General features: G+C 49.3%; 2 protein-coding genes across 2 annotated transcripts in view; one reads left to right on the top strand and one right to left on the bottom strand.

The window, feature by feature from the left end:
• LOC143209588 (protein FAM76A) overlaps nt 1-21464 on the bottom strand; it is a 78117-nt gene that overhangs the window by 30532 nt on the left and 26121 nt on the right. The gene's annotated exons all lie outside the window — the stretch shown is intronic.
• Nucleotides 4007-21464, top strand: part of Blimp-1 (PR domain zinc finger protein 1) — a 37930-nt gene continuing 20472 nt past the window's right edge. The window contains exon 1 of the mRNA XM_076425374.1: nt 4007-4640. The gene's annotated coding sequence lies outside the window, so the exon portion shown is untranslated. The remainder of the gene's footprint in view (nt 4641-21464) is intronic.

The following is a 21464-nucleotide window of genomic DNA, read 5'->3' as shown; positions in this document are numbered from 1 at the left end:
CCCAGTTTTTCCCACGAAAAATATTACCATCGGAATTTACGATAAGCGCCCCAGCGGCCGGGGAAAACACGATCGCAGATTCCCCGCGTGCACGTTCGCGGGATCGAATATCTTGATCGACGATCTCGCAACGCGGCCCTAACGACGCAGTACGTTTCAACGCGTTGACTTATCTCGACGCGGAACGATCCTCCCCCTCCTCCTCCGTCTTCGTCCCTCGGCCCCTCCTCGAGACACCTTACACGTTCGAATTCAAAGATCGTTTGCCGAAGTGGAAAAATCGGTAATTCGATGGGATACGCTCGACCGAGTGTGGACGCGCGACATTATGCAAAAGAAGCGGTCGCACGTCCCTTTGCTCGTATCTCGATTCTCGCGAGCCCCCCCCCCCCGGATTCGACCCCGGGAACGAACGCGATCCGCCACGGAAAATAAAATTCGTTCGCAGAGAGACTCGCCAAGGTTGCCGGGCCGCGTTACTTTCGATCGACTTTCAAATTTACGATTCGCACGCGTCCGAGGGGACATTGGCGAGACTCGCCTTGACTGTGTATTATTCGACCAAGGACCTCTTACGCAACCGCTCAAGGCGCGATAAATCGACAGCAGCGGCCCGAGAGAGCCTCGTGTGCGCGCCACATAGCTCGGAGATCTCGGAGACTTTAACGCCCGCAACAGCCGGTTCACGGTGAACGCTCGCTACGCGCCAATCCCTTCGCCGCGCACCGTCTTCGACGCGCTCCTCCTGGCGTTACATTATTTTAATTAATTATCTCACCTCGTTTCGCGGCGCTCAACCCGCTCGCCGGCTACCGTTCTCTCCGAAACGCTCCGGAGCTACGAGAAAATTCTAGTCCTCCGGAATACCAATCTTCAATACTCGGAAGGCGGATTGTTTCGAGGATATTTCAGGTGGCAATTTTAGATTCCATTTGTAACAGCCGTTCGTCAATTATTTTAAGCATACTTTTAGTGGTATTTTAACTGGCGTTACGTATATAAATGCGTCAAAAGAAACTAAATGGCGATGCCTTCCTCCTGGACCTCTGGCAAGCAATTTCATACATTAGTCATTTATCTTGAACCCAACGAGGGGATCAACGTTAGGCTCAACGATGCGTGAAATAATTCACCCTTGAATGACCTTGTTTGTAGATGTACCATTCATTACGTTGCCGTGTAAAAGTACAGTTTAGAAAGTACTGTAATAACTGTAACGAAAATGAATGATTTCAATCATCTTTGGCACTCTTATTAGGGAAAATCATTGGACAGAAAATGGATGATTTCAATCACTGTCACTCTTATCAGGGAAAATCATTGGATAGAAAAGTATCAATCGAACGCTTCGACAACGAAATGTAAAGTAAAATGAGAATGCGGTTCCGAAAATACATGGTGAATAAATTTCGTCAGACTCTCTCCTCCCGAAGCGAGAAATGATTTAGTTGCTCGGAACGTTTATATGCATGCTTTTACGCTGAAGACAGGTAGGTAGAACGAAGGAACGGAACTGCCGGTGGAAGGTTCGAGGCGACGTAAATATTTTGCGGGTGTCGATCGAAAGCTCGCGTTAATGGTTACACTCTCGGTACCAGCAAGATCGCCTTCTCGGCCGCTAACGGTAGCGACTCCTCGCCCGACGATAATCATCGTGGAAAGGAAGACGCGAAATCGATCCTCGAGTTTTTCCGTCGCCACCAACACCAGATTCCCCGTCGTCGCTTCTCGGCCGTTAAGAACGAGAGCCCGAAGAAGCACGAAAAGAAATCGAGTGCCGGCCAATAGCTCGGATTTCCGAAGGTCAGTAACCAGATGCAAGAAACGCGGAAGCGGCACGGCCGGCCCGCAGAAAAACGGCGCGCCGATTAAAATTATATAATTACTTGCCGCCGCGGCCGTTGCGTTAGCTGGCAAAATTCTCCTCTTTTTGCACCGGTCGATTCATGGTTCGACTGATGCCGAGGAGGATGCTGGGACATCGAGAAATCAATTAACAGGTTCACTGCCGCGTAGATCATTCGTGGGTGACAGGTAGATATGTTCGTAGTGACAACTAATTTTAACAATAAAAATTTAAGAATACAGCTATCCCAGCATTATAAGTAGACAGCGGATTTTATACATTTATGACGCAACATGAGTAGGTGTAATTTATAACATTCAAAATATTCAAGGAATTTAAAAATACTTTTACATTATTTTCAACGTATCGAACATATTACGAGAGAAAATAAATGTCTAGGTCACTCCAGTTTGTTGCGATTGTAATGGTGTACGAAACTAACAAGTTTTTACTCAAACCTTGTACCATTTTTATTATCATACGAGTTTGAGTGGGAAAGGATATCTTCATGATTGCAATAATTATAAAATAAAATATTTGGGATCGGTCATTTGGCCGAGAGAGGTCAAAGAAAATTCCATTGATTTCGTGGGATTCTTCGGAGTTGTTCGGCAATCAACGTGGTAAAAAGTGAAAGAGGAGGAGGAAGAAAATTTCTTGAATTTTCGCGTTGGGAATGAATAGTGAAAGAAGAAGAAGAGGAGGAGGAAGACATTTTTAATTATCACGTTGAAACCCCGGGGGTTTGTTTGGAAAGCGAAAGAAGAGGAAGAGAATTTCCTGGCTTTCCGCGTTGGAAGGTCGGGAAACCAAATGAAAAGTGAAAGAGGAGAAATAGAGGAAGAAGAAGAAGAAGAAGAAGAAGAAGAGGCGGAGGAGGAGAAGGAGAAGGAAGAAGACGGCGGTACGGTGAACTCGAGGGGACGGCGCGGGCTAGATCCCCGGCTCGGAGGGGTCTACAAACGGCTGGGTCCTTCGACTCGTATTTTCGGAGGTCAGTAACCAGAGGAGCGCGGAAGACACGGTGGCGAGCGGTCGAGGAGGGAGACGGAAGAAGAAGCGAGCGCGTGTAGTCCCAAGAAAAACAGAGAGCAAAACAGGGAGGCCGGAGGAAGCCTGTTGTCGAGGGAAAGGGACACGAGGAGAAGGCCCGGGGTTAGGTTCCGTTGGACGGACAGAGAGAGAGAGAGAGACATAGTGAGGAGGAGCAATCGAGTTGTAGACGTACAAGAAGAAGGAGCGAGAAAGAGGAGGAGAAGCAAAAGCGGAAGGAGGGCGAGGAAGAGGAGGTGGAGGAGGATGAGGTGGTGGAGGAGGCGGTAGCCTTCTCGTCGAGGAGAACTCGAAGTCGAGCGAGCCGTAGGGGGTGGGGAAGAGTACCGTTGCTTCTGTCGATGGGGAATACTGAACCGAACACACCGAACAGAGACTGAACACACCGAACCAAGCTGAACAGAGCCGAGCCGAGAAGAGAAGAGCGAGCGAACGAGAACGAAACGTAGCCGTCTCTGCTCGCAACAACATCGTCTTCTGTGCTCGCGTCGTAACGTCGCTGGAGGATCGCGGATCGCGCGCGCGTCAGTCCGAGAGAATCCGACAGGGAGCGAAAGAAAGGAGAGAAAGGAGAGAACGAGGAAAAGAGTCCAGGCCGGACGAAGAGGGAACTTGTCGAGGGATCAAGAGGAAGGACCGTCTCTCCTCGGGGTTCTCGCCGTGTGTCGAACACGCTCCGTGCTCGCCGCGGAAACGGACAGAGAGAACGGAGAGTAGGGGGCCCCTGGAGAACGACGCCAGAGGAGAAGAGAGGAGCAGGAGCAGGAGAAGTAGGAGAAGAAGAAGACGAGAGAAGAGAGTAGAGACGAGGGAAGACAAGAGAAAAGAAGAGAATCGAATCGAGGGGAAGAGAAAAAGAAGCTCGTAGCTCGCCGAGAGGACCGAGAGGGCCGAGCCGAGCCGAGCCGAGTCGAGCCGCGCGGAGGAGCAGGCCGGGGCCTCCTCTTCCTTCCTCGCGCCCTCCACCAGTCCTCCCGGCAACGCACACTAACGCGCCCACGGTGTACCGCGGTTACGTTGGTGCGTACACGCGCGCACACCGCGGCCCATACACAACGAGACACCTAGACTCACCTTACCCGCCGTGCTCGTCAGTTCGAACCACGCGGCTTCGCACGGTGTACACGACCGTACGTCAAGGACGAGCCAGTCCTCCGAAACAGACGAGTTAGAGGACCTACGCGCGCGATACCGATCGGAACCGATAACCGCGCTTCTCGTTTCCCTTCCGCTTTTGCCAAGAGCATCAAGGATTCGCGAGAGACAAAACTACAGATCGGGGACCGATCAACCAACCCTGCGACACATCGTTCAACTACCACCAGGAACCGAGACCGCGATCGAGAACCCAGGATCGAGCGGAGTGCGACACGTTGTTCCCGGTGACGTGCCTTGCCGCGCCGGGATCCGACACAACACGCTCTCGACTCGAGGCTCAGGGAAATTTCTTGCTCGCTCGTTCCCCGCGAGGTTCCTCGTTCGAGACACGCGCCAACAGGAAGCGACGTTCAGTGCCCCCGGGAGCTCGCTTGGAACTCGATCGTTTTCCAGCCCCATTCGTTCGATGACACTGAATCCGTTCGACCTCCTCGACGAATCAACGAAGCTGCCGCGCGTGCTCGCGACTCGACACTGTCGGGGGTTGAAGATATGTCAGTGACTGTTGCTTGTGAACTTTGACGGTTGGTTTGTCGTGGTGGTGACAGGATTCGCCGGCTGGCTTCCAGGGACACATCTAAAGGTGAGTGAGAGATCAGACCCGCGTGTACGGACACCTGTCCACTCGAGATCGTCATATCGTCGTCTCCGTACTCGAACGATCCCGACAATCGTCGCGGAACAGATCGAGAATTTTCTACGGTGTTCCGGAAAACACTCGGACGACCTGACACGGTTCCAATAGGAAACGGCGTAAACTACGGGGAAAGTTCCGCTCGTAACTTTCGTTGGCGGAGAATGTTCGTTGAAGTCTGTAAGTGCGGAAGGGTAGTTTCGGTCTAGGAAACGCGATACCAGCAGACGTAGGGGGTCCAAGGTTCTTCGAATCGGTTAAAGAGACTTCGAGGGACGGTCGAACGGCGCGACAGCAGGAACAGGATGTTGTTCGAACGGTCGAGGCCCTTAGGTGCGCGGGTTACGTCATAGAATGTGCTCGTCGAATACAGAAAGTGTTTGCTCGCGCTGTTCGAGGGCCCCCGTGCTCCTAACGGTACCAGAACCAAAGTCAAAGCCTGGAGAAAGAAAGGGAACGGTAAAGGCAACACCGCCGAGCCGTGTATCGTCGCCTCGATCACTCGGAGATCTTTAACCCCTTGCGCTACCATTCGACGACGAAAATTTTTATCATTTGTATTCGTACATTTTCGAATTTGACTTTAGTTTAGTAGTTTGACTCGATCCCAAGGGGTCGAGGAATGTTCGAGAACGAACACTGAAAATATTCGATCGACGGCCCCGTCAAGCGTGAAAGAATGCAAGAAGCGCCGACGGTTGAACGAACGTTTATCAGGAACGGAAAAATTTGTTTTCGTGGCCATTGTCGAATACACGGTGAACGATTGAGGCGGAGAGCGAATCGCCTATGGAGAAACACCGTTAAACGCGCGTATTTCCTAATATGACATAACGGTGCACCGTTGGCCCCACTCCCTCCACGCTAGCCCCTTCGAAAATCTCGGATCGCGATCCCTCGGGAACACATGGAGAGAACGCGAGTATCCGTTTTTTTCCCCTCTTTAACTGAAACCGCTACGTTTTTTCTCGAGAATGGGAGTCGCGAAGGAAAGCGAAAAAGAAGATCGTGGGAGGATGGTGTTTCTTTTATCATCCTCTGGTTTTTTTTTCTAAACGGGAATCGGATGCTCGCAAGATGAAATTCTTTCCTCGATGAGTACGGGAGGAACGGAAGGAATGGCCGTTAACCCATTTGCATCGTTAGCGCGTGTGCACCCGCTGTTTTCATCCTGGTTGCTATCGCCGCAGCGCGTTGTTCTCTTAGACGGTACATTGCAGTCTTTACTATCACTACAACTTACTGAAGTGTGAAATTCTTTTCTCCACATTCCGAAATTTTTCTGTTTGACAGTAGATTTGCGGTACCCGTCTCGATTATAAAATTTTGATTTATTTACCTTGTAAATTTTTGTCCTTCGGTACAAAACAGACACATGAAAATGGTAATTTTTAGTGCTCCGTAAAGCCTATTGCTAAGAGAAGAGAACAAATTGGTGATGAAGGCATTGTCATTTTTGCTGACGATGCAAATGGGCGTTTAGAGTAGTTTTAGAATAATTTTTGGAAATAATTGGAAAGGACGCGGCGGAGAATCGATGATTGCCGAGTTACGGGCTTAAGCGGTTTTCGATTTTGAGAATGGCACGCCGTGGGAGAGGATAATGACGCCTGCAGGTGCCTACCAATGTGACATAACGGGATCCGCAGACCGCGGCTCGTAGCCACGGTCATTGCGAACTCGCATTCGCGTGTATGTAATCATTTCGGGGTGGGGGACGGGGGCGGTCGATTTATTGGAACGGTCGTTGCACTTTTCAAACGGGCCACTCGCCGATGGGGTCGTCGTCGCCGGTCGTACGTTTCCGTGATCGGGAAAGATGAAGATTGAAGCGACTGGGCAAGTCGATCCTTCTCGACGATCATCGGCGCACGGTCCAACGATTTTTTACGACGGTGCCCTTGATTCCTCCTCCCTCGATCCTCCATCCTCCACCCAAACAATCGATAGAAAGTTTTTTCGATCGTCTTCTTAATATAACATGCAGTCAGATTTTGGCAAAGATTTCAGACAGTAATTTTGTTTCAGAACAGAAAGAGAAATGTTATCATTTTTGTTACGATATACGGTTCTACAAATGCATAGAAAATTCTAATCATCGGACTGCGGATTTGATGCATTTATGACGAAATGGGGGAGGTCGAATTTTAAATGGCAAAAAGATTGAAGGAACTTAAGAATGGCTGTGCATACTTTTCAATCGATTAAAACCATTACAGAAGAAATGCAGACAGTTTTTATCTTACATAAAGATCCGCAGTCTACTAATTATAGAAGCTTTGGAGTAAATTGTGCAGGAAATGGAAATGGTCATTTAGGAAAGGTCCGTCGGTTAACAGGAAACAACATTGCCCAAAGAAATGATAAATTAGAGGTGTCAATTGTGTCAGGGTTGGATCGTCGACGCATAGGAGTTCGTCGGATTAGAAATCAATCGACTCTTCGATCCTGTCATAATTCAATTAGCAGGATGCGGAGAGGCAGCGCGTCGCTTTCTCCGTCTTTGAAAAAGAGAAAAACGAAGGAAACGAAAGAACGAAGGGTGGTCGATGACCGTGTCGCTCGTAGGCCTAGCCTAGATTCGTGCGCTGCGCACCGCGCGCCGCATGCCGCGAGCAAACGGCGAGGCTGAAAGTACCGTAGCAGCATTTTCCATGCAAAAATTGCGCTTGTCCTGCGATTCCGCGATAATACATACGCCGAACCGTAAAGTATTACGCGCTACCGTAACGATGACCGTCCGGTATATACACGGTGTCCCGTTTCGTACGAGGAGACGTTTGCTCTTACGTTGATGTCGCGACGAACGCGATCGTTTGTCCTCCTTAGAACGATCGTTTGCCGTGCGATTGTGTGCAGAAGTTTTATGCCGTATTTAATCGAGGCGAATATTAAAGTTAATAACACCGGCCTAGAATTATACCGAAGTATAATTTTTCGGATCTTGATAATATTGGTACATAGCTACGTCGAATCATTTCCAACGATGACTTAAAGCATTCGCACCCGATGACTCATATTCGAGTCTTTGGGGTTTCCTTCCAAAATAAAATGGACAAGACGCGATGTACTGGTTTCAGATTCTTTCTAGAAATTTGTACGGCAGAAATTGCAGGAATTATTAAAGAAATGTTTGATCTCTTATAAAGCAATCTATGAAATTTAGAAATTGCATAAAGATCCGCAGTCTGGATGTGACACGCAGTTATCGGAAAATCGATCGGTAGGGTCACGGCAGGTAAAGCGTCGAAACTTGTGTGCAGTATATGTCTAATAAACAATTGCAAAGCAAGTGGACGAATAGGAGAAGGGGCAGTCGATGGTTAGACGACAATGCAGAGTATTTCAAGACGGGAAAGAAGAAATGCGTTCCGCATTTTTCGCTAGGCGATAGACCAGTCCCCGAAGTATTACATGGTACCATAACCCCGATTACGATACTGGCTCGGTTAGACCAACTCGAACTACCGGGCGTCGAGCGATCGAGAGAGTAAAGGAGAGGAGAAGAGAGGTGAGAGCCCACTTCTCGTTTCGGGTCGTGAAGAATTTAACGTGCTCGTAAACCTCCACGAATTTGCTGCGGGCCAGGCTCGATTAATTGGCATCGTATCGTAGCCGAACGACGGATGCCTGATAATTATCAGCGTGATTATTTTTCTCGTAGTCGTGGCGGTTATTATAATCGCGAGAGCCGGCTCGCGCTGGCTCGCGCTGTCTCTCGAGCGCAGGACCGGTTAAAAGAGCGAGTGCTGCGGCTGCGGCGCGATCGTCCGCGTGGATGCGCCCCGCTATAAAGGCCATTATACTCACTTCCTCATTCTCACTTACCCCGTTCCTACCTGCGCGAGAATTCCGCGGCGATAAAAGTTCGCGGTTGCGCGTAAATCTTCCATAAAAATATCGTAAAATTCCTGGTTCGCCGGATTCCAAGGTCGACCGGCAAAAACCGAAGGAACACGTTCGTATTCCGCGGCCGAAACGCCATTAACACGAACCACGTACCAGTTTATATCTCGCAAGAATACGTGTTCATTCTGCGGCGTTTTATCGCCGCGCCGCCGCGGAGAAGATTTTGTCCAGCAGCCTGATATCGGTCGGACCGAGCCGAGAGAGAGAGAGAGAGAAACAGCAGGGAAAGGCAAAAAGAGAGAACCCGAGAAAAATTACGGTGCACCGAAAAAGCCTGAAGTATCACGGGCCCGTCGTAGCAGCGCGCCATGTACCGGGTGGCTAATTTTCGAGGCGAGCTCGCGAGAAACGTACGCGGCTAGGGGCCGCGAGTCTAGCGCAACGAGCCAATAACCGTCCTACATCGGCACTCTGTTATCCACCAAATAACAAGCTCCGTGCCTCGAACCTTCGAAACGCTAATCGACTCGCGTCGATTCGCACGTACAAGCTTTATCCCCGGTGATCGTTCAACCCTCGTGCACCGATCTGACCCGAAGCTGAACCTTTCCTCTCGTTTTTGTATGTCCCGTTACGGAGATTTATAAATTGGTTTAACACCTAGTAGGCGGACAGTTTTGCTGATTATAAATCATTAAACTCCATTCAGGCAGTTGTTCGTCAATTTTTTAAACGTATTTTCAATGGTAGTGTTAGATTATGTACTAAAATAAACCGCATATTATATATCAATTAAATCAACAGAATTTATTCAACAACGAGGAAAGCTCAAGTTAAACACGTCTTCACGATTTGAAAGTAACTCGTCAAGTGAGGAAATTGAACAATACTACGAACAAACAACCAACGGTTTTATAAACAAACTGAAATTGAACCGATCTTTCCTTCTGTAGAATAATCTATTTTCTTATTAAACTCAATTAATTAATTTAATCACCAGGGACTGAGTAGGCGATGACTCTGACAATTCCGGGGCAGAGTAATTATGATCGACTCGCAGGGAAATCTTTTCTTTCCGATTTCATTTTTTCCTATGAGGAAAGGAAAATTCATTGTTTGTTTACTCTTACTCGAATACTTGGACGGTTTGGAAGGAACGAGCATATTATAGGACAAGGGGTTAAAGCACTCTGGTGTGACTCTCCGGAGCCTGGCAGGACGCGTACGTCCCAGGTCAAGTTTCAAAAATTCTGATGGCACCTTCGAGGCACGGTAAAACGTCTGGGTGGTACAGTCTTTTATGCGCTATGCTGTCCCCTCCTTCGACTCTAGGTAATTCTAGGAGAAGGTGTACATCCGCTCGAAAGCGTGAAGACCACCCGAATGTGTCATTTGGTATTCTTCGATTCGGGACTAATTATTCCGAGAACCTGCTGGGCCGAGATAGTGCAGGATTTCACAATAACATTCTGTGAACAGGTGCATAGAACGGGCACAATCGAGGAACTGTTGCTCGGCTAATCGACCAATACGACAGGGAACAAATAAATATCAACGATGACCATTTTGTCGCTTTGCGACACTCAATTAGGACATAGAGAGTTAAAAAGCTATGATTAGAATGCGGATTTTATGGATTTATTGTAAGACGATGCGCAGTAGTGAAAAAGTAAAAGAATTTCGAAATATCAATAAATTGCTTTTAACCTATTAAAATTATTGAAGAAAAAAGGAAATTCTTAAGTGGCTCCGGGTTCTTGCAACGGACGCGGAAAATATTTATTTTACACGAAGATCCCAGTCTAACTATGGTAGTCGATCTGCGAGTCCGTTAATGGACAGAATTCGGTCGGAAAGTCCGCGAAAGAAGGAGAAATAGAGGATCTCGACGAGATCGGAGAGCTCGGAAGCGCGACGATCAGAGGAGAAATAAATAAACGCGACAAAAAGGAGCGGATTCGATGATCGCGGCGACGAACATCGAACGGCGAAGTATCACGAGGAACGGCAAAGCACGTAGAGCCACGTACCGGGTGTCCGAATAGCAGGGAGTTGCGACCGACCGAGTCGCTCGGAGAAGGAGGAAGACTTGAAGCTCGTGCTCGCACGTATATAGGAGCCTCGGCTCGGCTCGTCGGCGAGCAAACGAGTCGAACCGAGTCGAGCCGAGCCGAGCGCTGGGAGTCAATGACCGTTCTACATTGACGCGTTGCGCCGGCCCGAGTGCCGGCTGAGTCGAGTAAAGTCACGGCCAGCCATCAGCCGTGAGATTCCCTCCCTTCGCTTCACTTCGCTTCGCTGTAGCCTTGCTCTACCTGTCGACGGCCGCGAGCGACGCTAGAGTACGATCAAACGAGCTTTTCCTCGCGAGGATCCAAGATCGAGGCATCAATCCTCTGCTATGCAACGAATCGAACTCGTTCGTATGACAGATAGATGCCTAACGTTGACACATTCAACACGCATTATTAACACTTCGAGTGCCACGTACTCAAGAATAGAAGACGAAGATATAATAGTACTCTCAGTATCATACATCTCAACTTCTCAATTTTGATTTCGCTGAGTTACTTCGATTTTATGTAACTTTGAAGCTGCTGCTTGGGCATTCAGAGGGTTCAATGAAAGAGGTGCAGCCTATTATCGAAAATCTTGAGCAAGAAGCGTACGAAGATAAGAGATGAAAGGCAGGTAGAGAGACTGAGCAGTCGTCAAGCTTTTGCTACGAAGAGAATGTCTCAGCTTTATCCGATTACCTATCGAAACGAATATCTTGTACCGAGTGCTTGTAGGTGCTAGTCAAACGAATAACGGCACAGCATCGACGCTCTTTCTTATTGCTTTTCTCTCGTTTGGACTGGTATGAACGATGACATTAACACTTTACTTACGGGGATCCTGTCAATAGAATTTTCAATAGTTATGCCAAAAGGAAGCTTAGAAATGTCCTTTTATATTCTAATCGGAAACGAAATTCATAAACGCTGCTAGAGGTTCACTATCGAAATATGTACCGAAATTAGCCATGGACCATGGGTCTTTAAAAATTACGAAAACCAACGACGAGGGGCAACAAATAGCTCTTCAAGTATCTCGGCAAGTCAGAACCATTTAGAGTAAGAAAGGATCCTCTCTGGATCGCGAGAAGTCTGGATACCAGGAAGGGATACGTTCCTTCGGAGAGTACTTGGTCACCGTCGTCAGGGGGAACATCGTCGCAGGGGGGTCGAGATCGCAGCGACACGATTCTGCCCGTTTCCTGGATCACTTTTTCCAACGGCGGCACCTGGCCAACACTGCAATTACGCATCGAGGCTAAATTTAGTGTCGGAGGCCTACTGTCGTTTACTCTCTCCACGGCAATAAACGCGTTTTACTATCCTCTCGACAGCCAGAGAAGAAGTACACTTACCTAGAAAAGATGCTACGCGGAATTTCCATTTTCTCGAGTACCCGCGAACACCGGGTTTGAACATAACGCGGCGAGCGTGTCGCGACTCCAACGAAACGCATAGCATGGTTTTTGATCTGGTCTGGTCTCGCGCTCGAAACTTTTCCTAGCTGAAATCGATCGTTCTCGGGCCGAGGAACATCGGCTCGCTCTTCTTCCGTTCGAACGCGAAACTAACGCGATCGAGCATATTCGGAGCCGGCCTCGGATTATCGGTGCGAGTTGAAGCGTTCGTCAAGTTGGTCGGAAGCGAGAGCCGGCTGCGCGGTGACTCCGTTCGCTCGCTCGTTCGTTATATAAGGTGAAAGGGCGACTGACATTGACATTGAGGTTCGTGCTATTCAACGCGGAAACCGGCGAACTCCGTTATTTAATCTCTTTCACAACGATTACGAGGGAACGCTTTATCGGGCGAAGGTATCGAGCGGAAGCGCAAATGCGCATTACGTGTTCCGTGTTCCGCCGAACGAGTCCGGTCTCCCCGCGAAGCGCATTCGATCCCGCGATAATTACGAGTGGAGAATCCTGTCCCTCCTTCTCCCGATCGTTTTCCACCGACGCGAGCGTAAGAATGGAGCCGTGGAAAGTCTAGGCTGTATGAGTGAAATAAAGGAATGAGAGATGAATGAACATATCCAGAAGAATGGTACAGGCATATTGTAATTGAGAATTGTCCATAATTGGATCGTCGGGGGAAACGGCAGAGAAAACGGGTAAACGAACGCGCTCGGAAAAACGGTTTTACGAGGCCCGTCGAAGCCCGCTGCCGGAGCAGACTGCGATCGATGCGCCGCCACTTTCGTTCGACGAACTGGAACACCGAATTTCCCTTTGACCCTCTAAAATGTAGGAGGCCGGCCGAGATATAGGAGTGTGCCTGACCTGCCTTACGCCGCGCTGCGCCTCGCCTTGCCTCGTCCCACCGCGCAGCACAATGCCCGAATAACCGTGGGCTCTTATCTCGCCGCAACAATTATTTCTCCATGGCGCAGGTCGGCGCACGCAGCACACACCACGCGTGCTCCACGCTTATCAGCCCCCGGAACCCTGTAATCCGTGTGCTCTCGCAATTTACCCTCGCCTCTCCACCCTTCCCCACCTGCTCAACACCATGTCGCGCGGAATTTATTTCGCCGAACGTCCCCAAATCGATTTTCACTTTTCCACCGCTCGATTCTCTACCCTATTCGCGATAGCATCGACGTCTCGCTCACCGGACCGTTGTAATTCTTGACCCTTTGTGCGCGGGAAACCATTATGTTACTTCCGAAAGGAAGCCGATAACATCTGAAAAGTTGTCTTAATACATTCGCCGTTTTTATCCCGTTGGTTTCCCTGTTGCACGCCGAAATTCTACCCTTTGTTTCTCTCGGTTTATTCGGATTTAAAGTGAATGGCTGGAGGTCCTTCAACTCGTATGTGTACCGTGATACGCTGAGGAAAGTCTAGAAAGGCGGAGATAAGAAAGACGCGTACATGAAAGTGTGTTCCATGGAATGGTTTCCAAAAATTGAATGCACTTTCTGTCAACACTGGAGCTACCGTGACCGTCGAAATGGCGGATCTCAGATATTTTCTTTTACAATTTGCGAAGTTGTACAACTAGAATATGTTTGAAAGACCACGTTCAGGCGAAAGAACTTGCAGAAATTCAAAGTTAGGGAAGCCAACGCGGAGGACGAATTAAGAACCAGAGGCTGAGCTCGCGCTCTAATTTCGACCATTGTCCCGAGAAGGTTGCGACGTGGCGACGAGGAATCGCGAGGCGAATCAGTATGCCATAGGGGAGAGGCTGTTCGAGAAAGGGAGAAATGGGTTACGCGGCGAAGGGAGAAAGGCGAATTTTCGAAACGGCGCGAGAGCGGTTCCCGAATCTACGAAACGCAAACTGATTGGCTATTCGTTTGCGTAACCCATTGAGAAATAACGCGAATTCTGGGAATCGAAAGAGCAGACGGTGTCTCTTGCTTTGAACTCTGTTCCCGTTTGCGTGTCGGCTCGCGCAGGAAGATAGGCAATCGGTATGCGGGTGTTTGCGCAGGTCGAAGACCGGCCGAGTAGCAAGGACAATGCCGCGCAACCCATTTCGTAATGGAAACTGCGGGTTCGGGACAGGTTGTGCCCGGTCGTTGCAAAATGGGTTGCGCCGCTACATCGAATGTCAAGTTCATTGACCGCTGTGCACCGCGCCGGATAAAATGGAAATGCGCGTTTCTTTCGATCGGGCGAAACGCGGTTGCACGCTGTGGAAGGCCAGTTCGGGAAGGAACAGACCAGAAGAGAGCATCATACAGTAGAAGAGAGGCGAAGAGAATCAGCCGAGAAAGAAGCAACTAACAGTAAAACGCGGGCTCGCCGTGAGTCGAAACGTTCATTGAATCCCTGGGAAAGCGAACCGTGTCTCGGTCTGTAACGCGGCAGCCGAGGCCGCGGTCTCGAAGTGTGCTGTTACAAAATGGGTTATGCAGCGCGCGAAGAGAGTCAAGTTCAATAACCGACGAGAATGGAAATCTGCGACCTAGCACAAATTCATTTCACTGGCGCCCGGAAAAATCGACGCGATTTCGTTCCACGCTCTAGCAACTTCTCTAGCTGGCCATGAACAAGACTGTCGAATCGGCAACCGTGAAACGAGAGGAGAACAAATCGGGAGACGATTCGAGGAACGACTACGAAGAGATCGAGAACGACCTAGGGACTGTTCTCGGAAATGTTGGCCGATTTTCGAAACCGAATCGATGTCACGTTGTACACTCGAATCGACCAGATCGGTAGTTGACGGCGATTGTTAACACATTACCTACCGGAAGTCTATTAATAGGCTCCTCAATTACCACCGTTCCACGTCAAAAAGGAACGGCGAAAATCGTTTTCTAGAAACTAACCCCGAAAGCAACGGTTGGACTACATTCTTCAAGATGGCTTGTTGGTTCATGACCAAAATCGCCACTGCTGTCGAAGACGGATACCGGCATGTATGTCGCGTCGGTTCGAAGTAGATCGATAGAGAAAAATTGCAAAGTTGCCGAGCACCGTAGCTGCGACTCTCTGGTGAAGACTTTTGTGCGTTGGACGAGGAAGAGGAAGATTTCGAAGACGAAGACAGGTACCAGTTCGAAGTAGATCGATCCGGAATTCGTAAGAGTAAAAATGGCGAAGTTGGCGACCGTAGAACTTGCTGCGATTTTCCGGTGATGATTGCGACTTGTGTGCTGGACGAAGGGAGGGATTAGAATTGTAAGGAATAGACGAGGGTCGATTTCGAAGACGAAGACAGGTAGGAGTTCGAAGTAGATCGATCCGGTATCGGTAAGTGGAAAAAATGGCAAAGTTGGCGGCGACCGTGGAACTCCCCGATAAAAATAGGGAGTTCTCCGCAGTGGGCGAAGGAGCTAGAGACTGCAGAGAGTAGGCATGGTCGATTTCGGAGGCGAAGACGAAGACGAGGAAGGAGACGGAGACGGAGACGGATACCGGTACGCCGGTGTGCCGCGCCGGTTCGAAGTGTGCTATTACAAAATGGGTTATGCAGCGCGCGAAGAGAGTCGGGTTCAACAACCGAGGGGAACGGTGAACCGAGGCGCGCAGGCCGGTAGCGAAAATGATATAGCGGTCGTCCGTGACTCTGCGGCGCGGTGCGGAGAGCTCCGCGTACAGCGTATAGGAGGTATAGGAGGTCCTCGGCCGAGAACAGAAGGAACGGAAAGAGAGAGGGAACACCGGCGAACCAGCCGGTCGACCTCCACCACTGCCGTACTCTGCCGATCACGTGTCCCCATTGAAAGCGGCAAAGCGGACGGCCACGTACGGCCAGACGTCGACCAGAACCACTCGAGAACCAGCGTTCCAACGCGGCCGACCGGACACCCTCCGTTTCCACTTAAACTCGTGCTTATACTCTCTGAGCCTAAGCCGCGACTCCTGCGTTTCAACCCCCTTTTACCACCCCTGTCACCGTCGTCACTACACCGAGGATCTTTATGCAAAACAAAAGCTACACAAACAATTTCGCTCTACTCTTAACCCTCCGTCTGCGACCTGGCTCGCTCATTGTCTGCAGCGAAATTTCACTCTTGAATTACTTTCCTTCCAATATTGATTTTTTATTTGTATATTAAAAAACAAGGACTCTCCAGTACGTGTTCCAACTTTTTTTTAGACTAACCATATTATTCCAGAAAATAAAAGAATCTCCAAACGTTCATCAGAAAGGGATAAAGCAAAGTTCGACGGATCTTTGAACTGCTGTAACATTTTTTGCGGGAGAAAATCGCACGATAATCTACCCAGGCTCGTTCTAAAGGGTGAAGCCTCTACTTTTACGTGCCGGAATTACATTTTTCAAAGACTCTTTGAAAAACATATTCCGCGAATCTTTTTTACGTATCCTCTCGTATCTACAGACGATTTTTTCCCCACAATGTTACAGCGGTTCAAAGACAAGTGTATTTTTCCAAAGTGAAAAAGCGTTCTCGGTGTTACAGCTTCAGCGATTTTATCCTCTTTATCTCGCGCTCGTGCTTCTCGAAAATCCGTAGAACCCGTAGATTTCTCCGTCTGGATGTAGGTTACCGTTTTCGTCGAACAGCATATCCTGACTGGCAGTTTGCAACGGTCTGAGTGAGTCTCGAATGCCGCGAATCGGCGAGGAATCGAATCGGCCACGAGAAAAGCCTTGATTCGGTCACGGTTGGTTCGTGACTTCGCCGACTATGAAGAACAATCCCGGGCGCCCTCGACTGTCATTGTCCTGTCGAGATCGATGAAAAGATACCGAGAATTCAGGGCCGCCCGGTTCGATCGGCTAATCACGATCCGCGGGAACGTTTTACGCTTCGGCCGTTGAATCCTCTTGTTTGGACCCGAGGTTCGAGGTCCTGAACCTCGAGAACACGGCCAGGACGATGTCTCTGACCTGACGGCAAACTCGATTCGTCTCTCGCCTCACGATTACATAACTGCTGGAGGATGCCGGCGTTACCTTTTACGGCGTGCGCTCGGGCGGTCTCGCACTCTCGCCACGTTAATGCACGCTATTAGCCAAATTATCGATCGCCCTCGTCCTCGTTGCCCGCGGAAAATTTGATTCTCAGTGGCGACGACCACTTACCAACTCGTTTCCCTCCGAAGACGCATTTTCCTCGTAGCACACGATTAGCCTATTCACGGCGTCGAGGTCCCGAGGCGACAAACTTGAAGACTCTGCAAACGGGGAAATAACGTACGAGAGAGTCGACACGCACACAGTATTCCTTTAATCTATCGTTCGGCACGGATCGTTAACAAGAAAAATATTTTTATGAAAATACTTCACTTGCTATTGAATGTACGAGTTGCAAAATTTAGCCGATAATTTTTTCTATCGTCATTCTCACGAGAGATTAAATGAACTTGCAACATTTCATCGTACGCCCGTGATCGATTTCGAATTCGGAGTTTTTCTTCCATTAAACAAATTTCTCGGACTTCGTGGTACTGTTTAGATGGCCACGAGTTCGGCTCGTCGGAGAAACAACTGGACTCTGTTATCGCAAACGAATTGAACGGAGGATGACAGAAAAATATTAATCGGGAAGAGAGAGGGAGAGAGAGAGAGAAAAAAAAAGCAAAGGTGAACGCAATGTACGGGAGGAAAAGTGAAGGAAGGAGAGGTGAAGGAAGGCACGGCCTGGTGGACTCCTACCGAAAACGAATTCGGTTTTACTTTTGGCCGCGCCTTGGCCGCACGGCCGGGGCAACGGTGCTTTTACGCACCTGTGGTACACGCATAGACGACGACGTGACGCCGACGACGACGACCCACAACGACAACGACGAACAGTCGCGGAGCGACGACAACACGCGTGCATATAGTGGCCCACGTGTAAACCTCTTCACGTATTCATGGTTTTACGACCGTTTGGTCGCGTCCTACCTGTACGGTACCTCGGTATACACAAGCCGTATGTACAGTTAGGCGAGTGACGCGGTTTGGTTTCGACGCTGCACCGCTCCTGTCCGCTCCGCGTCGGAACGCTCGACGATACGCAGGGGCGGTGGATCGAGCGACGTCTCCTTTGCTTCTCAACCGATTTTTTTCCCCCCTCTTCGCCGAAAAAAGTCCTCTCGCGTCGAGTCACGCTATTTTTTTGCCAGATTTCGATCAACCAATCCGAAACGCCGCAGAAAAAGCTGAACGAGATCGGCGACTTAATTAATTGCACGTCACGGCTCCCGAAAGGCAGAAAGAGAGCGCGGAATCGCGTTGCGGTCACCACTTGAATAACGTCTCCGGTATTACGAATTCGCAGCAGTTGCAAAATTCTGAAAAGAGGGACCCTCTTTTGTACGTTGAACTTGTCGACGATGACTTGCTTTTCGTAGCTTCCACTGGTTGAGCATTTTCAGAAACTCTTTTTGAAGAACTGCCACTGACATGATTCTGCTGTTGGCGTTGACAAATTGGACAAAATTAATCCTGAGAAACGTAGATTTTGGACCGGTTGCCATCGGTTCAAATCTATATAAGAAGTGAACTTAAAACGGTGGAAACATCAGAACAATTTAAGGATATCATAGAAATATTATCAATCAATTGTTGCAATCGATGCACAAGATTTTGCATAAAGATCCACAGTGTTAATACCAACAATAACTTTAACTTTCATACGTTGTTTTCAAGTTTTCGTTGCTCTAGAACGTTCTCGAAGGATTCAGAAAGTATTCAATGATGCGAACAACGACTATGCATATTTTTCCTAGTTTTCAAACAACTATCAAAGGGTTCTGGAAACATAGAGCTCTGAATCTTAGAGAAGAAAGTGGGAGGAGATGATCGGGGGAAGAGAAGGGCGCCCGTTTAGGAAGATTTTCGCAGAAGCAAGAGCTCGAGCATGAGCGCGGTGCGTTTAAAGTTCGTTCACCGCTGGAGAACACTGTCCCCGTCCGTCCCTGTCTCGGTTCGCGAACGGTCGCGTACGTGTTGCGTATAGAATATATAGACGTAAAAGGGGGTCCCCTATGGGGGTATCGGAACCTCGTTACTCAGCGCACCATGCCTATGGTGTGGTCCAAGTCTAAGTCCAAGTAGACCTCCAAGTGGGACAATGACCGGCAGAGACCTTCTTTCAGATCCGTGGCGAGAGAGAATGGAAGGTGGCCGGTGAACGAGGAGAGAAACAAGGACGAAGCGGCCGAGCGAGCGAGCGAGTAAGCGAGCAAGCGAGGAGGAGACGGCTGCGGCACAGAAAACCGCTGAGAGGGGAATGGAGGGGCGATCGCGAACTCACTTCGCTAATTCACTTGCTCGTTGCTTTTCCGGTTTACATTTTGCTACCAGCCGAGAGTACGTCGGCCTTTAAAGACCAGCTCTAGCCGCCGCCGCCGCCGCCGCCGCCGCCGCGCCGTGGCTCTAGGCCTCTGGTTCGTGAAACGCCGTCAAACGGGACTTTGATTTTCAAGGGGGGTCCAGTCGTCCGCGTCTCGACTGACCGATCTCGATGCCGATACCAATGCGTGCTCCACACTTCAGGGTGAACTAGCCCCTTGCAATTTCATTCCACACTGAAACTTGTCTACCATTTCATGATTAGCACCTTCGCTAACACTCGCATTGCAGTTCACTTAAAGACAGTCAAATTAGTTTTATACTTTTTTTTTTAATCATAGAACACAGTATAATGTTCGGCGAAATCTTGATTTTATAAAAATAGTCAGCGAAACAAATGCTGCGAACGTACTAAAATAGTCAAGCTCGGTATTCGAAAGCCCCGACGTCACCGCAACGTCACTTTAAGTCGAGGGGGTATCCTTCACCGAAAGAGTTTTCTCGGCGGACGGCGTATTGAAATATTCGAGGACCGTCGTCGATCCATACTCGGTCGAAGAAGAACTGGTTTCCGAAGTTCTCAGAAGCAGCGAGCGCTGCGCAAATTATTTTCGGCCAGGGTGGTTCGCTCATGAAAATTCAAATCGGCTAACGGAACGGACTGGCTTCTCCGCGTTCGTTTCTCTCTTTTTGCTCGACAGCAGCAAGAGCGCGCGCTCGCGCGCGTAAGAAAATTAGTGGTGGTTTTTTGTCGTCGTCGTCGTGGAAACAATGATCGTAGTCGCGCGACGTTAACGCGAGTAACGCAGACAGCGCTTTCTACAAAAACGCTGGAAACGCAACATGTCCCGGTTCAAAGTCTTAAGGTCGTCGACTCCGCTGGCTCGGCGAACCGTCGACCTTCTTACGGGCGCGTCCAGACCTTTCTTAACCGATATTCGACCGTTTTTCGGCCTTTCCCTATTTAACGTCGCCACTCGGAGACAAAGTTTACGCTGGAAAATTCGTGGATTGGCAAGAATCCGCGGGATTCCGAGGACTTTGGGAGAGCTGGAAGCGGAGTTCGTTGAACCGTCGAAAATTCCTAGGCGTGACGATGAAATTCGCAAACATCCCTGGATGCCTGTTTCGGCCATCCGTGGTGGCCACCGTTTTAGACAAATTTCAGCCCGTTACTACCGAGAACTGGTGTCGTGTTCTACGGCCGTTCGTGTGTGCGTCTGTGTGTACACGCAATCGCATGCAGGCGTGCGAGAGAACGTTCGCCTGGCCCGTTATCCTCTAAAGTAACAGTTACGAGAGTGTGGCCGCGAGAGAGGTAAAGCACCTTGCGTACACCATGGAGCGGTTCGATTCGAATGGGTTCCATGGAAACGGTATTTCCGGTTCACATTCGGTTTTCTATTCGCGGACGGTGTTACGCGCCGCGTCTGATTAGAAACTTCACGGCCCTTGCCGCGCGCGCGCGCGCGCCCGCGCTCCGGCGTTATTCCGCTTTTATTCCGCGCGTTGATGGCCCGCAGCACCGGCGCGACGTTCACCAAGGATCGCCGAGCTTTAATTTCCCTTTCGTCGGGACGAAAAAGCCACTCGACGCAGGCAGATCGATAAAACGACGGAGAGCGTCGCACGCCACCCAACCCCCTCGGACGTTGTTTCGATCGGGGGAAACCTCGGCTAAACTCGTTCCTGCCGGATTCACGAAATCGATTAACCATTCGATACGAATCGGGTCGAATTTTTCACTCGTCTTTGCCCCTGTTCCAACCCCTCGCCTTTCGATTTCTTTCGGTAACGGTTTACTCTAAATTATTTGCTCCGGGAAAGAGGAACAACAGCTTCCGAGTCTCCGACACTTTTCTCGAACCTCCTACCGGCATACAATGCTATGATGTAACGGTGGAAATGATTGCATGAATGAACTCTTTAAACAACATTTGGCAGGAAGTCAGCAATCTTCTCTTGGCCTCTCAAAAGTGACTAGCAAGGTTAACTAATAGACTGTTGATCTTTACGCATTTAAAACAGTAGAAGGATAAAAAGAATTTAATAATGCCGACACATTATTGTCGACTTACTAACATCATCAAAGAATTAAACAATCTTCTGCATGGCTACTGTGTTCCTTGCAATTGGAGGAAACCATTTTTATTTGATTAAGAAGTTA

Source organism: Lasioglossum baleicum, chromosome 6, assembly GCF_051020765.1.
Source record: "Lasioglossum baleicum chromosome 6, iyLasBale1, whole genome shotgun sequence".
Classification (NCBI taxonomy): Eukaryota; Metazoa; Arthropoda; class Insecta; order Hymenoptera; family Halictidae; genus Lasioglossum; species Lasioglossum baleicum.
The sequence above is the reverse complement of the archived record's forward strand: the minus strand, read 5'-3'. Positions and strand labels throughout refer to the sequence as shown.